Genomic DNA, 17,123 nt, shown 5'->3' on the forward strand with positions numbered 1-17,123 from the left:
GGGAAGCAAGATAAACAGATGTTGGAGAAATTACTAAAAGGATATGTTAATTGGTGTTAGATGTGGAAGAGGTTTGTGTGAAGCATAAACATTGAAGTAGACCAGTTGAACCAAACAGCATGTTTCTGTGTTGTAAACACTAGATAATATTATACATACCTGGAGTTATGAACAATTAAACCGACCACAGTAAATTCTGCAATTAATTCATTTTACTTCTGGTTAGATTTGCAGTATTTCCTAGCCATTCCGGGCTGAACTTTGGCAAGCTCAGAAAACCAATCCAGTTTCCCTCAATCTCACATTTGAGTAAAAGGTTTATGGGCTAAAAGTTTCATAAGGCTCATCAATGGATACAGGGATCGCAACTTGTAATTAACCCGTATTGTTAAGCACACAACACTTAAATTTTGTGCAGTCTGCTCATTTCCATGATTGTGATTTTAAATGTACTGCTGGATGGCTGCTGGCTCAGCAGGGGGCTCGCATGCACTTCTTAAAGCCAGTGTGCACCTCTTAAAGGGGAGATACATTCTGGCTGCAGTAAATGTTAAAAGAGGCTAGGAAATACTTAGGAGCAGAAAAAAACAAGGAGCAATGGCACAGCAGGCCAGAGATAGGACTCCTCGGCTCTCAGAAGCAGCATTGGAGATATGAGCAAGGAGGTTGAAGGGACGAGAAAGGTGCTGTATCTGCAGCGGTCCAGGAGGCCCTTAACACAGACAATGCGAAGGTAGTGGGAGCATATAGTTATGGACGCCAGTTCAAGAGTCTGGCCCTGAAGACTTGAATGCGGTGCTGGAAGAAGTTAAATGACCTCACAGGAGTGGTTAAGGTTAGTGAATGCATCTCCAAATTCCAAATCCCAGAAACTGCATTATCAACCTTGCACAGTGCTCAATGCAGCACACACCCATCATTTGCCCACCAACAACCTTTAGCAATGAGGACTCATGCCTAACATTCATACTCTCCACCTCACTCTCTCATACCTACCATTGCTGTAAGCCTCACATCTACATCTCCCAGTTTCCACATACTGCCAGCTATTCAGCTGTGATAGACACATCACCCTAATACATTGCAATGTACTTGTGGACTCTTTTCCTCTCCTGCAGGACAAGGTGCCCCATAAACAGGAGGGAGCGTTAACGAACCAGCAGCGAACAGCACGGCTGCATCTCCTCACACCCTTGGAGGAGATGGTGCTTGGCATTATTGGCGTGGCCATCACTTAGGCTGTGGCAAGTGGCATTGCTGAAACCATCCAGGTCAATGGTATGTTCCCGCCATTTGCACCTTCTAAAGTCCCATTCCACCCTCATTTCACTATCTGTTATGATATACAAGCTGCAGATGGTGTAACCATGCACCTGTTTCTTTCCCCCCCCATCCCCCACTTCCCTTGTTTATTTTCATGGTTTCAGAAACTCGAACTGCCACCTGAAACACTAATGATCCTTGAGGATGAAGACCTAGTGGAAGAGCAGATCTCTGAGGAAGCAGTACCACCATGTATCTGACACTCTCGGCTATCAGCTCAAATACTGTTGCTGTGTATATGTTAGAGGGTCATGAATCAGCACCTGGTGAGTCACTGAGTATGAGAGGGCTGCAGTTACTGCACTCCTCCTGTTTATTCCTGTTTAGAAAGAGGACAATGAAGTCTCCTTCCCTGGTATACAGGGTCTTGCTGACCTCCCTGATACTGTGATGCATGGCAAACTGAGATATGTTGGTGATTTTGACACCTATAGCCTGGAAGGAGCCTGAGGTGTAGAAGTTCAGGGCTCCCGTGACCTTGATGGCCACTGATGATGCCATCCTCATCCTGCTTTGAAGATGGTCCAATTCCTAGAAGTGGCATAATTAAATATGTGACTGTCTCCTGGTGAAATAGTCACCTCATACACTGCCCCCGGCTGAGGGGCAAGTAGGAACTATGCTCACCGAACACCCCAGCTAAGTAAGGCCCCCTGCTGAAAGGCCTCCTCCTCCTCTCTCTACAAAGCTTCCATGCAGCTTCTGTTCCTTCTCCCTCTGATGCTGCTGCCTAAGAGGAACTGCAACTATAGCCACCATGACTGGAGTTCTTTATTGCCAATTCCTCCAACAATGCACTACTTCCATTAACAGCAACGAATAGTCCAAAACAGCTCACCTGAAAATTGAATGATGATGCCTTTAAATAGCACTGGCAAGTTGCAGGGCAGGGCTCCCTCATGCAGCTGAATGCATGTAGAACTGTACATATTTAAGACAGGGCCACAGGACCAATGAAGTAAAAAATGGCAATTTGTGCTTCATGATCTGCTTACTCTGCACACTCCTGTCACATGCACAGGATGACCATCCTGTTGCCCTTCAAAACATGATGATCAATGTACGCCATGCCAGAAATAGTTGGCAGGGTAGATCCCAACTATGTTTTTCGGCAAGCCATCACTTGCCACTATGATGCCAATTTTGCAACCCAAGAGTTCTCATCCACCCCATTTTGCAGGATTTGAGCATGTAGGAGGTGTTTTCCTGCATGTGCTTGCAAACAGTTAATTTACACTCAAGACCACCAAAAACAGAGCAGCTGATTTATTTATCACAATATAGTTTGTGAGACCTTGTTGGTAAATTGGCTATTAGATTTGACAATGCAACAACAATGACTATAGTTGACTAAGTACTTCATTTATGTTTTGAAGGGCCTGAGGATTTGAAAGGTGCTAGATGGTCACACGATGGGCTGAATGGCCTTCATCTGTGCTGCAATAATTCTATGATTCCAAGAATGTAGGTTCCTTCTTTTTTTTACCTTAGTGAGTTCCTGATCTCAACCAAGTCCTGGAGGGAAGGTAATGAGTTGCAGTTGGATTTCGATGGGGGCTGGAGCCTGGGGCAATCAGGTGCACAGTTGGACACAATATGTTGGAAATGAAATTTAGAACCATCACAAATAAAATGAAACCAATGCTCTGGTTGTTCTTTCTCATGAATTTCATGTTGAAAAATTCTGTCTCTTCTGTTAGAAATTACTGGAGCACTACTGCTTCATTAAAAGTCATACTGACCGGTCAGTACGTGCTGTATTTTTTGCTGTCCTGGGTGTGCTTCCATTGTTTGCCTTGGGACAGAATACAGGGGCCTCTTACAAATACAACCATGATGTAATTTTGCTTATATTACTAATGCTTTTATATATACCATCCACTTCACAGAAGTTTATTTGGACCTATTGTGCCAAAATATTTCCCTAATCATTTCTGTTCAGAAAACAATTGTGTAATCCCTTTTAAGTGTAAAGTTTGCATTTGGCATTCCTGCCTTCAACACCACAAATGCAAATGTGTTTGTTCTTCTCCAGCAACATCTAATGTAAATATTGGACTTTGAGCTCTTCACATGACTCACAACTGTCCTACCATTGTACACAAAAAATAATTTTCCCAAATAAAATATATATTGAAATGGTAGTAGGAGCGACCAATTTGGCTTTAGCTCGCATCTTTAAAAATGTGAAAAGTTGAAAGTTATTCAAAAATATATAACTTATTTGCAGAGACCAAACGCAGACTGGGTGACTGCTTTGCGGAACACCTTTGGTCTGTCTGCAAGACCTCCCTGTTGCTTGCCATTTCAACACTCCACCCTGCTCTCGTGCCCACATGTCCATCCTTGGCCTGCTGCATTGTTCCAGTGAAGCTCAACGCAAACTGGAGGAACCGCACCTCATCTTCCGACTAGGCACTTTACAGCCTTCCGGACTGAATATTGAGTTCAACAATTTTAGATCATGAACTCTCTCCTCCATTCCCACCCCCTTTCCGATCCCCCTTTTTTCCAATAATTTATATAGATTTTTCTTTTCCCACCTATTTCCATTATTTTTAAATGTATTTCCATCCATTGTTTTATCTCTGCCTTTTAGTCTATTTCAATCCCTTCCCCCCATCCTACCCCCACTAGGGCTATCTGTACCTTGCTTGTCCTGCTTTCTACCCTTAATGTCACCTATTAGCACATTCCTTAGATAATACCACCACCTTCAACACCTCTTTGTCCTTTTGTCTATGACATCTTTTGGCTATCTCCACCTATCGCTGACCCTCTATCCAGCTCTACCTGTCCCACCCCTCCTTAAACTAGCTTATATTTCACCTCTTTTCTATTTTTCCTTAGTGCTGTTGAAGAGTCATACGGACTCAAAATGCTAACTGTGTTCCTCTCTGCAGATGCTGTCAGACCTGCTGAGTTTTTCCAGGTATTTTTATTTTTGTTTTGGATTTCCAGCATCCGCAGTTTTTTGCTTTTAACTTATTTGCAAGTTATTTACTTTCCTTTTCCCTCCAATTTTCCTCCCCTGCTTGACTGACAGTGCTGACTTACCTTAGTGGACAGTTGCACAGACTGAGAGTCCTTCATTTAAGAGGTAATTATTTGCATGGTATCCGAGACAGCAAGTATCATGAGACCTTAGTGGACGGTTGAACAGATTGGTGCTCTCCAGTTCTTCATTTAAGAGGTAATTATTTGCCTGGGAGCTGAGACAACAAGTATCATGAGACCGTTCAACTGCAGCAGGGAGGGGACCCTGGTCAAGCCAGATTCTGGTCTCATTCAATTTCCACACAATCATTCTTCTTAGTGCAAGTCACTGCATAGCAGTCAGGCACCAGGATGATATTTCCTAACTGGGAGACCCTTAATAAGCTAAGTTAATTCAGCACAAATTGGAATCAATCCTTCACATCAAAGACGTTGCAAGATGATTTAAATAGGCTAAGGGCTGGGCCTGTGTGTGTGTCTGAACTGGACAAGTGCAACGTCATGCATTTTGGGTTGGAAAATTCCAGGCATGTTTATATCCCGCTGTTAAAGTTTAAGAATCCGGGGTCTGGTCTGGAGCTTTTCGTTGACCATTAATTTAAAATATACAAGCAGGGTGAAATGGCTGTAGGAGCAACCAATTTGGTTTTAGCTTGCATCTTTAAAAATGTGAAAAGTTGAAAGTTATTCAAAAAAAATCTGGAATTCTAGCTTCTATAAATAGGACTGTAGTGACAAAAGCAAAAAGGTCTTTCATACTAAATCCAAACAAACCAGCTGCTGTTAAAATATTTGGGCTAATTTTCATGTCCTGCAGGGGACTGGAATAGAGGTCAGCAGAGGACAAAAATACCAGCACTGCCCGGTGTGCCAGTTTGCCGACACCATTTCCAGCACTGGTGATTTTCACCAGGTGGGAGGTGGGGGTGAGTGGGCAAGAGGCCCCCAAGATCCCACCGGACCTACTAACAGCACTAATTAAAATTGTTAAAGAGTTCATTGAGAGTTTGTTAAGGTTCGTGTTCATGCCTCAAGCACCTTCTGAATTTCCACTCCACCTCAGTTCACAGTTCACAGGCTCCATGTGCTGTCTGGGACGGACCAGGTAAACAGAGGTGGGCACACAGCGGGGAACCAGTTATGGTCACCCTATGAAATGGTGGACAGCGCAGAGTGGATCTTGGCCAATAAAGAACAGGTGCCTTCATTTCAGTGCAGGTATAGGGAGAGTGGGCAGTAAGTGCTCAGGCAATGCAGGCCATCACCTTTCAGCCATAGCTGACTTATGTGTGGAGAGGTAAGGCTGCCCATCACAACTGGGAGGTGGAGGCGGGGGCATCTGAGCATGAAGAAGGCAGAAGCTGGCACAGCTCTCAGATTTCAGGTCCAGTGGCCATGAGGAGCAACACCCACTATGAAAGGGCAGAGCCACAGGCAAGACGAGAGCAGAGCAGAGGGGCAAGGGACAGGAAGGACACAGGCCATACCCTCAGCATAACCACTACTGGCAAAGATGGAGTTACTTGAGAACCAGTGCTGCAGGAAACTGGGACTCTCCAGACAGATGGTCACAGAGATCTGTGACCTCATCGCCAAATCTCCCGTGTCTCTTGGCACTGCTCACCATGCTCTGCCAGTGGCTATCAAAGCCTCTGTGGACTTGAACCACTTTGCCTCTGGCTCCTTTCCAAGTATCAGCTGCGGGTTTTAGTTGAATCTTGAAAGCAGCTGCACACCACTGCACTTTGCAGGTCAACTCCAGACACACGTGGCCTGGCAGGGACAGAGGGCAGTGGGTTTTGTTTCCATTGCTGGATTCCACCAGGTACAGGCCATCATCAATTGCACCCATGTGGCCATCAAGGCACCATTGAACAACAGGAAGGGCTTCCACTTCCTCAATCTTCAGGGGGTTTGTAACCACAACAAGAGTTTTCTCTATGTGTGCATTCACTTTCCTGGCAGCTGCCATGACTTGTTCATCCTCCAGCAGTCCAGGATGCCACAGCTCTTCATTCCACCCTCCACAAGAGCCAGAGACAGAGACACAGAAGCAAACCAGCCAAAGATATCTGTTCACCAGGATAACCATTGAGCAGGCCATTGGGTTTCCAAAGATGCATTTTTGGTGTCTGGACCAGTCCGGGAGCACCTGCAATACCCATACTGCAAGGGTCTTGGGCATCGTGGTGATTTGCTGCACTCTCTATAACATGGCCCTCCAGAGGGGTGTGGACCTTGAAGATGGTGATGCCCTGAAGAGAAACAGCTTATTGGAGCAGGCAGAGGAAGAGGAAATAGAGGTGGATGGTGCAGAATACTAACGTGTCTTGGCTGCACACAGATAACCAGGCCCAGCCAGGGGATTGGCCAGGGTTCATCAGGATGCCATCAATGTCAAGGATCACCTGACCCAAGAACATTTTGGCTGAAGCCTCCTAACCCAAGAAGATGGCATGTTCTGGAATTCATTGAATTGCCTGTGAAAACACTACCATTGAAGACGCAGCTTTTAACACGTAAACTCTTACCAATAATGAAGGGGGCACATCTTCCCAGAGGTTTCACCCTTTCCATAGACAAACCCTTGCTCTTCTTCACCACTTCACTTTTTTTCCTGCCCCACCATTAATAAAAAGAGCTTCCACATCTGGCTTTACGTGTCATTATTTTCATGGTGCTCAAAAAGGAAAACAATGTGCAGCTGCAGGTGGACAATCCCCCCAGTGAACCACTCAGTGCTCCACATGATATGGTGACCTCTGTGCTTGGCCACTTCTGCATGATGCTCCCCTTGTGGCCTTGGAACTGGTGGAGGCAGACTGTGTACTTGTCTCAGCTTGTGGTTGAGATGGCATGGCAGTTGTCCTCATGGGAGTGCCCGTGGGTGCATCTCCAGAGGCTGCTGCACCTACGTCATTACAAGCCCAGCCTCCATCACCGGTCCCTGCCACACAGATGCTTCCTCTGTCAGAGGGGTCAAAGAGACTAATGATGATGGTGCCTTCATCACCTTCATCCTCCTTGTTGACTGCCTCAGCCTGATGGCATTCTGGATGGCTGGAGGAGAGCACCAGCTGGTGTGTAACTGGAATCCTCCCCAGGCATCTTCGCACCATTGAACGGCCAAGGCTGCCGGAATCCATCCTGTGAATGTCAGTGTGTAGTTGCCAGAAAAAGTCATAAACCTAAGGATTAGGAAGACTTTGGAATTCAGAAAGGAGGACCAAGAAACTGATAAGGAAAAAGAAAATAGAATTTGAAAGTAAACTAGCACGAAACATAAAAATGGACTGTAAAAGCTTCTATAGGTATGGAAAAAGGGAAAGGTCAGCAAAGACAAATGTGGGTCCATTACAGGTAGAAACAGGAGAATTTGTTATGGGGAATAAGGAAATGACAGAGAAACTAAACAAATACTTTGTGTCTGTCTTCATGGAGGAAGATGGAGAAATCATCCCAGGATTACTAGAAAATCAAGGGACAAGCGAGAATGAGAAACTGAGAGAAATTAGTATGAGTAAAAAAGTAGTAATGAAAGTTAATAAATCCACTGGACCTGATGACCTACATCTGAGTGTTGGAAGAGTTGGCTGTACAGATAGTGGATGCATTAACAGTTATCTTCCAAAATTCCACAGATTCTGGAATTGTTCATGCAGATTGGAAGATAGCAAGTATAACCCTGCTATTTAAGAAAGGAGGAAGAGAGAAAATGGGGAACTACAGATCTGTTAGCCTGATATCAGTAGTAGGGAAAATTATAAAGTATGTGATAAATGGGCACTTAGAAAATAATGGTAGGATTAAGCAGATTAAGGATTAGGATTAAGTTTTTCATGAAACATAAATCGTGTTTGACAAACCTATTAGAGTTTTTGAGCACGAATCCAGCAGAACAGATAAGGGGGAACCAGTGGATATGGTGTTTTTGGATTTTCAAGAAGGCTATTGATACGGTGCCACACAGGAGATTAGAAAGCAAAATTAGAGCATATGGGATTAGGGTAATACACAGGCATGGATTGAGAATTGGTTATTGGACAGAAAACAGAGTAGGAATAAACAAGTCATTCTCAGGATGGGAAGGAGTGACTGGTGAGGGTACCATAAGGATCAGTGCTTGGACCCCAGCTTTTCACAATCTGCATCAATGATCTGGATGTAGGGACCAAATATAATATTTCCAAGTTTGCTGATGACACAAAACTAGGTGGGAATGTGAGTTGTGAGGAGGAAGCAAAGAAACTTCAAAGGGATTTCAACAGTACCAAGAAACGACAATGAAGTAAATCAGCCATAATCTGGTTGAATGGCGGAGCAGCTCGAGGGGCCAAATGGTCAACTCCTACTCCGACATTCTTGCATGCACTCCAAGTGCTAATGCATATGCTTCTGCATGAGGTTGGCCACTTTCTCAATACATTCAAAGCCCTGAGCCATGGTGGCACACAGGAACTGAATGGACTCCTCTGTTCTCAGCTCATGACCCTGCACTACCTCAGCAAACTCGAACATGTGGGAACACATCTGTAACTGCTGGACTAAATAAAGTCCACCTTCCTGTGACTCCCGAGGCCCTGCACCTGTTCCCAGCTGAGCATGGCTGCCTCTGTCCTCTACCCTCTGAGGGTATAGGGCACACATTTCTCTCAGCATGTGGCTTCAGGCTCCTCAGCTGGTGCACCTGCTGGAGGGTGAATATCCACAGGCCTGGCCTGAGAGTTGGGGTTTGTATTGAGGTCATTGAACCTCTTCGTGCAGTGGATCCAATTCCTGTGCACCGCACTTCTGCTGTGTCCGCCAACTATCCCCTTCCAACCCTGCTTGGTTTGGGAGTGTGGCCTCCTCCAGGAAGTGGACCTCCCTCCTCTTGAGGAGGACCCTCTGGGTCTGTATCTGAGAATTAAGCAGCTGCCCTCCCCAGGTTCCAGGTCTTTGCTTCTCCTGTAATAAAAGCAAAAAACTGCAGATGCTGGAGATCTGAAATAAAAAACAATAAGAGAAACAGAGTTAACACTTCATGAGCAATTTTCCGTGCCCGCTGGTGTTTTCAGCGGCGTGAGCAGACAATATGGCGAGAAGGCCAAAAATCAGTTTCACAACTGAAACCAGTTTGCAATTGCCTGCTCTGTCTGTCAATGGCGGGCCACGTTTCCCACCATCGTATATAGGGAACCTCATTGTAATACATCTGCATATTATTATAAGCTTAGCCCGCCAGAATCACCCCCCACAACTGCGCATAAGCGACAGGCACCTGGTGAGCTGCATTTCGCTTGAGGCTTCAAGGCTTTTTTGTCTACCTTCTTTTGGGCAACACTCACAGTCATCAGCTCCAGGCTTTGCAGGCAGCACCACATCACTTTTAGTGGGACTCATGGCAGGCCTGTGCCTGCCAGACCAGCCGTAAAGCGGGGGTGGCTTCTCGATGGCTGCAGGGCTAGGGTTTGCTTGGGGAAGGGGGCGAAGTAGCCTCAGGCGAGGGAACAGGCTGCCGGGTGAGCGCTTTACTAGGAATGGGAGTATCCCAGGGTGTGGGGGGTGGGGGGGCATACATTGATCTGTGCAAATGGCCTCAAGAAGGTGAGGGCTGAGGAAGCAGTCTCCAAAGGAGACGAGGCCAGATAGACATGTGAAGGGGTATGTGTGTGAGAATGGGTGGTGATGTTCTTTGAGCTGGCAGTGGGTGAGATGCCAGTGAATGTGTGATGTGCTTGAATGTGTGAGTTTAGAATGATGAGATGGTTGTCTTACCCTGGCGGCATGGATGAGATCATTTGTCCTCTATCTGCATTAGATGGCCTACCTGTTCTGTGCAACATTGGCACTGACCACACTGCCATCGCCTGCCAAGCCAGCGTGGTATTGCTGCTGCCCCTCCTGTGGCCAGAGTGGGAGTAGGGGACATCACGGTGGACCTCCACGGCACTTAGTGCAAACCTGGGATGATTCTGCCCTTCGAGTCTAATATGACTCTTCTTTGGAACTCTTTCCTTCTCTTGATTCTATGATTCAATGATTCTATGATCTTCAATACTGAAAGTAAAGGAGTGAAATGCCACAGTAAGACTTCCTTGGTCTAAATAAATCAGTCCTGCATTTGAGCAGCCCATTCTCCATTTCTACTCCTGAGGCTGTTAATTGGCTGCCAAACCTATGTCCAGGCTAATTTATAGGCCTCCACCCCCATGAAAATCAGGGCCAATGACTGTTTCCCCAGGGGGGTGCGTTTGAGACCTGGAAATGGCCTCAACTTCCATTTCCCAACTCCAGAAGGAAAATCCAGTCCATTCTTCGGGAAGGTAAGGTACTAGCATGGATAGAAGATTGGCTGTCTGGCAGGAGGCAGAGAGTGGGGATAAGGGGGTCCTTCTCAGGATGGCAGCTGGTGACTATTGGAGTTCTGCAGGGGTCAGTGTTGGGACCACAACTTTTCACTTTATACATTAATGATCCAGATGAAGGAACTGAGGGCATCCTGGCTAAGTTTGCAGATGATACAAAGATAGGTGGAGGGACAGGTAGTATTGAGAAGGCAGGGAGGCTGCAGAAGGATTTAGACAGGTTAGGAGAATGGGCAAAGAAGTGGCAGATGGAATACGACGTGGGGAAGTGTGAGGTCATGCACTTTGGTAGGAAGAATAAAAGCATAGACTATTTTCTAAATGGGGAGAAAATTCAGAAATCTGGAGTGCAAAGGGACTTGGGAGTCCTAATCCAGGATTCTCTTAAGGTTAACTTGCAGGTTGAGTCGGTAGTTAGGAAGGCAAATGCATTTATTTTGAGAGGACTAGAATATAAAAGCAGGGATGTGCTGCTGAGGCTTTATAAGGCTCTGGTCAGATGACATTTAGAATATTGTGAGCAATTTTGGGCCCCGTATCTCAGGAAGGATGTTCTGGCCCTGGAGAGGGTTCAGAGGAGGTTCACGAGAATGATCCCAGGAATGAAAGGCTTAACATATGAGGAATGTTTGAGGACTCTGGGTCTATACTCGATGGAGTTTAGAAGGATGAGGGGGGATCTGATTGAAACTTACAGAATACTGAAAGGTCTGGATAGAATGGATGTGGGGAAGATGTTTCCATTAGTAGGAGAGACTAGGACTCGAGGGCACATCCTCAGAGTAAAGAGAAGACATTTTAGAACAGAGATGAGGAGAAACTTCTTTAGTCAGAGAGTGGTGAATCTATGGAATTCATTGCCACAGAAGGCTATGGAGGCCAGGTCATTGAGTGTATTTAAAACTGAGATAGATATGTTCTTAATTGGTAAGAGGATCAAAGGTTATGGGGAGAAGGGGGAGAATGGGGTTGAGAAACTTATCAGCCATGATTGAATGGCTGAGCTGACACGATGGGCCGAATGGCCTAATTTCTGCCCCTATGTCTTATGGTCTTAGGATGTCAAAGCAGTGCAGAAGAGAGCCGTTAACATGATACCAAGGATGGGAAAGCTTAGAAGTGAGACACTAGAAAAACTGAAGGTCTTTTCATTAGAACAGTGAAGTCTAATATGACATATGATGGAAGTATTCAAATGAGAGGCTTGGATAACGTACATCAGGAAAAACTATTTTCACTGATCAGGTAAGTAACTAAAAGGCAGAAATTTAAGATGATCATCAAAAGATGAGAGAAAAAGATGAAATGATACTATGTGGAAGATTTTTAGACACAGTAGAAGCAGAATTCTTAATAGCTTTGAAAAGAGAAGTGGATAAGGATCCAGGAAATTCATCAAGTGTATTTTATATTGTTCAATTAACTGCCCTACGGAAAAAAACTGCCAGCATAGAATTGGAATCTCACTTTGATGGAGTGTATATTAAGAACTTTCTGAAGGGAGGAGGATCACATGGTGACACACACAGATTTCCACGAAAGAGTAAGAGCTCCCCATTGCAATTCCTTATTCTTGCCATCATTTATCCAAATACTGGACACTCTGGATCATAAGGCACATGACATCTGCTTATGAGACATGCTGCTGCCAAGAAAATGTTGAGCATCAAAGTTCCAAAAAAGTGACATCCGTATCCAAATTATTTATAATTTGAAGATTGAAAAAAAAATGGATCCTAAGTATGCCACTGGGTGTACCTCACCAATCAGAGAAATAAATTTTTACCTCTACGCTGCTTTTTATTTTTCATTCACCTGCTCTCTGTGCTACCATTTCATCTTTAATACCGTAGATCACAAGTTCTGTTGAGCTTAATCTAATTTGTCTAACATAAGCTCTCCACTGCATTCCCTTGATACACATGTTTAGTAGTGTCCTCAAAAATTCAATTGTATTAACAATGTGTGATCTACCCTAGACTGTTGATTAGCTCATACCTTCATTGGTAATGTCAGTACTGATATGTGGTTAATCGGTCTATCACTAACTATTAGAAAATGCTGCAAAACGTTCAATCGTTTAGGTAGCATCTGTGGAGAGAGGAACCGTTAACATGTCCAGTTCTGCTGAAAGGCTATGGACCTGAAACATCAACTTATTCTCTGCACAGATGCTGAGTGTTTTCTAGCATTTTTATTTTTTATTTCAGATTTCTAGCATCTGCAGTATTTTGCTTTAGTATAAGTAAAGAACGATTTCCTCTTTGCTTCTCTGATCAGGGCTCTGACATTAGGTACACTCCACTTCTTCTTTGATACTTAAACTAGAAGTACATGGTGTCTGCCCTGTTCTGATGCTGCAAGTCAGTACTGATATGCTAATAAGTTTCCACCAGGCCCTGTGTTGCCTGAGTGCCGTAATGTTGTGACTCCAAAACATCATATAATTGTTGGCAGGTCCTCAGATGATGTCCAGCATTCTGTATGCGCACATGAGCTGAGTATGGAGCTCTGCAGCATGGGAACTTTCCTACATTATATGGATCACTAGTCTCACCTGGGGCAGGTATCAGAGTCACCACACCTGCCACAATCCCTCGTATTTCATGGCAAAAGAAAATGATTTGCAATTCAATACTGTGTTGTTTGCCAGACTGACATTTATTTAACACCGAAATGTCGCACATTAAGCTTGTAATAACAACTTCTTACATTGTATGTAAATTTACTGACTTGGCAACTTTGAATAGATTGAACAATATGAAAAATAATATTTATTTGTACAGGTAGAAACTGAAAAAATAATTCAAGGGAGGCAAGAATCTCAATTAAAGAGAGAGTAAAGATTGTGTTACTAAATTGGAGTTAGCAATTTGGAATAGAGGGAAAATAGAGGAGAGTATTTGGCATAACAGCAAACTAAGTGCAGCATTCTAACTGCAGATCCTTTGTTTCTGTTACACTTTAAATTTATTTAGCAGCCATTGGTTCAAATACACAATGAAACTGATTGCTATTGTGGTGTGAACTTCAATCACATTCTATCTATTTGAGAAGAGCAAATATTGAATGTTCTCACTGTGTGTAGTTTGTACAATGTTCTCAGATAATGAAAGCAATTTAGATTCTTGTGTGGAAATTACATCTAATTTTCTTCTCATTGCTTTCAGCTATGAGTCACGGATCAGGGCATGCTTTTGAGAGGGTGGGGTAAAAGAGGGTAAAAAGTTGGTTGTGATTTTGGGGTCAGAAAACTTATCATTGGGCAGAGCCAAAGGGTGGGCTAGTCAACAGTGTTTGGAACAATAGACGGGGGACCGTGGGTGGTCCCAGGCTGCTATGAATACTCCTTTAAACCAATTTACTAAAAGGGAACTTCCTTTCAGATTTTATACTTCGTTACGATTGGTGAGGATACGTATCAGGACTCAGCTTTTCTTTTCCACACCTTTTTTGACCTTAACAGTTTTTTTTGTAATTTATAAGGATGAAGGTATTAATTTAGTGTCTGTACTTAACCATTTATGTGCTGATTAAAAAGAACTCAGTCCACAGGCTTGCTTGAGTTTAAATGCAAAGGAGTTAGGTTTTATTGTGCTAAAACCCCATCAAGGTAAAGATGTTTAAAAAGGTAAACGCATATCCTGACCTTTGCAACACACACACTTGCGCACATGCATGCATGCACGCACATGCAAAATTACAAGTTATACAGTAGAGGAGATTAATTTTATGTCAAATTAAGATTCAATGACAAAAAAAATTTTTAAAAAATAGAGAGCTCACTGTTTATAAGTTGTTTGCTGTTATTCATGGCTGAGGCAGCTTTTTTCACGGTGGCCTTGAAAGTCCAGTGGGATTGAGGCCAATGTAAACTGAAATTTCTGGAGACACTCTCTTTTAAATGGTAATCCAGTTTTCCAAAAGCCGATGTTGTACCTGAGGTTCTTTTTAATTGAAATGCTCTGTCTCTGTGATGGATTCCACAATATAACGGAGATAGTGTCTTGAACTTGAGAACAGCAGGGAGAGAGAAATGATGTTACTGTTCATTAGACAAGTTCTTCTAGACTGCCCAAAAGCAACCTGGATGTTGTAATAAAAGGCATTTCAAAGTGGTTATTCTGATCACATGACCTGTCTCCCCATAATGCATTGTGTATTCCACAGGAGGTAATTGATTAGCTCATATCTGGATGGACTTTGCTATTGGGTTATGGTCTAGGTGATTAGTTTCTTTAATGTCCTAGCCATCACTTCTGAATGTACCATTCTTCCCTGTGATGAGCTAGGAAGAACACCTTCCAGATAGCCATTGCCCCAGTAGATTTGCTGGGCAGGATTTTCCTTTCATTGGATGGGTGGGCTTGGGAGCGACTAAAAAAAAGGACTGCTGCTCACAGAAGCTGCAAGGATGATTTCTCAGGGACATGAGCTACCTGCAGAGGCCATGGCTGATGACACCCATGCAGCAGTCTCAGACTGCAGCAGGGTGATGGCATAATGAAGCTCATGCTGCAGCTTATAACTTGGTGGAGCAAACCATCGGGATGCTGAAGATGAGGTTCCAGTGACTGAACTGGTCTGGTGGAGCCCTGCCATACAGTCCACAGAGGGTGTCATGCATCATCGTCACTTGCTGTGCCCTTTCTAACCTGATGCTGCGGCAGGGAGAGGAGCTGGCTGGGGAGGAGATGGAGGAGCTGCATGTCTCCTCCAATGAGGAAGATGCCGAAAGGGATGAGGGTGAGGGGGTCCTCGGAGGTGATGATGACGGGGATGAGGCTCTCACACTGGCTAAACAAGGCAAGTGCACTTGGGAGCCTCTCCTAGCTGCCAGATTTGTGGAGGATGATGACGAAATGTAGTGAGGTGACCCCGTATCCTCACATTGCAACTGTGAACGTTTGACTCCAGTCTAGCTTATGGCAGCGTGAACACCCTCTGTGAGAATGCTTCTGTCATGGAGACGCAGTGAAGGCCCTTATAGTTGCTTGATTGCAGGAGGATGATGATGACATGCACTGAGGACACTCCACAGATCTTCACGTAGCTTCTGAGAATGTCTGACTCCTGTCTTGCCAAGGGCAACTTGCTTGCACTCTGTGATTGGGGCCACATCATAGAGATGCAGCCATGAAACTTTAGATCCTTTGTCCACCTTCAGTGCCTGAGCCCTTCAAGAGCACAGCATCAGTGGTCACAGATGCTGATGAGATGGGGGCCAGACCCTCCTCAAAGTTGCTGAGAGCACACAGAGAGAATGACGGAACTCTGTGACGCCAGCCCACTACATTCTGGCAGCAATGACAAGCTCCATCGAGGTGCAGGAATCAGTAATGTTTCCAGTGAGTGTGAGGCTGGACCATCACTTTGGCCTGAAGGCTGTACAGAGCACGGGAAAGAGGCCTTAGACTGAGACAGCTGCCTTTATCTTGTACAGAAAGATTTCACATCTGAGTGACAAGAACAAAGAGCCCTAGGCAGGGGGACATTCTTGGGAGTTTATTGACAATAGTGAACATCATGTACAAGTGATTAACACCCGTGCCCAGGCTGTGCAACTAATTCTCCTTAACTTTCCTAACCCTGCTGCTACGTCTTGGTGCTCCCTAGATATTCACAGCGGAGGTGGAGGCTGACAGCTGCGCCCTGTCTGTGAGGACCTTGGCGGGCGTTCTCTAGTGGGCCGAGATTTGGAGGTCCCTGGCCTGTTTTCAGGGTCCTGCTGTGTGGCAGTTGTACCTCCCTCGGCCTTGGAAGCTGGAGCTGCTGAGGTTACAGGAAGTGGAGAGTCGGATGGTCCGGACACTCTTGGAGTCACCCAGATTGATGGGCCTGGAGTGTGCACCTGCTGATCCTCCTCCCTCAAGGGGCCTGGGGGCTTGAGGAGCAGGGGTAGCTGGAGTGAGATCAAGCTGCCCGGCACTCCCCTCGCATACACACTGTTGGGGGCCAAATATGGCATGAACCTATGCAGCAGTGCAAGAACAAAGCCGTGGACTGAGGTCTGCATGGTGGCTGCCGTCCTATCAGTGTTGACCTCGGTGTTTTGCAATGCCGATGCTGTCACCTCAGAGTGAAGACAGACAGACTCCTCCATCGTGCCTTGCAATCTGAGGAGTGCAGCGGCCATCCCTTCCTTATGTTCCCGAGCTTGTCTTTGCAGCTCCAGCAACTGTGAGATGACCGAGTCCAGAGTCTCGTCATCTGACTCAGACTCAGCAATGTTCTGGCCTCCAGCAGTCCTTCGAGTGCCAGGGACCTGGGAAGTCCCTGCCTCCACCTGCTGTGGATCAGAAACTGCGATGTGCTTACCAGATTGTGATCCTGAGGCTATTCTAAAGCTAGGTCCCACTGAGGTGTGTGTCGCTGCGCTGATGGAGGATGTGGGTGAGTGCTGTGACGGGACTTCAGGGAGGGTGCCTTCAGATTCCTCTTCAGAGGTTTCTTCAG

The 17,123-nt window shown here is 45.1% G+C and overlaps 1 long non-coding RNA gene across 1 annotated transcript; it reads left to right on the forward strand.

Annotated features, from left to right (window-relative positions):
- Positions 1-461: 461 nt before the first annotated feature.
- Positions 462-2,939, forward strand: LOC121282584. The gene is made up of 3 exons (XR_005944081.1): positions 462-1,278; positions 1,428-1,589; positions 2,815-2,939. It is a non-coding gene; the product is annotated as an uncharacterized LOC121282584 (long non-coding RNA).
- Positions 2,940-17,123: the final 14,184 nt, after the last annotated feature.

The sequence above is a fragment of the Carcharodon carcharias genome, chromosome 9, assembly GCF_017639515.1.
Source record: "Carcharodon carcharias isolate sCarCar2 chromosome 9, sCarCar2.pri, whole genome shotgun sequence".
Taxonomy (NCBI): domain Eukaryota; kingdom Metazoa; phylum Chordata; class Chondrichthyes; order Lamniformes; family Lamnidae; genus Carcharodon; species Carcharodon carcharias.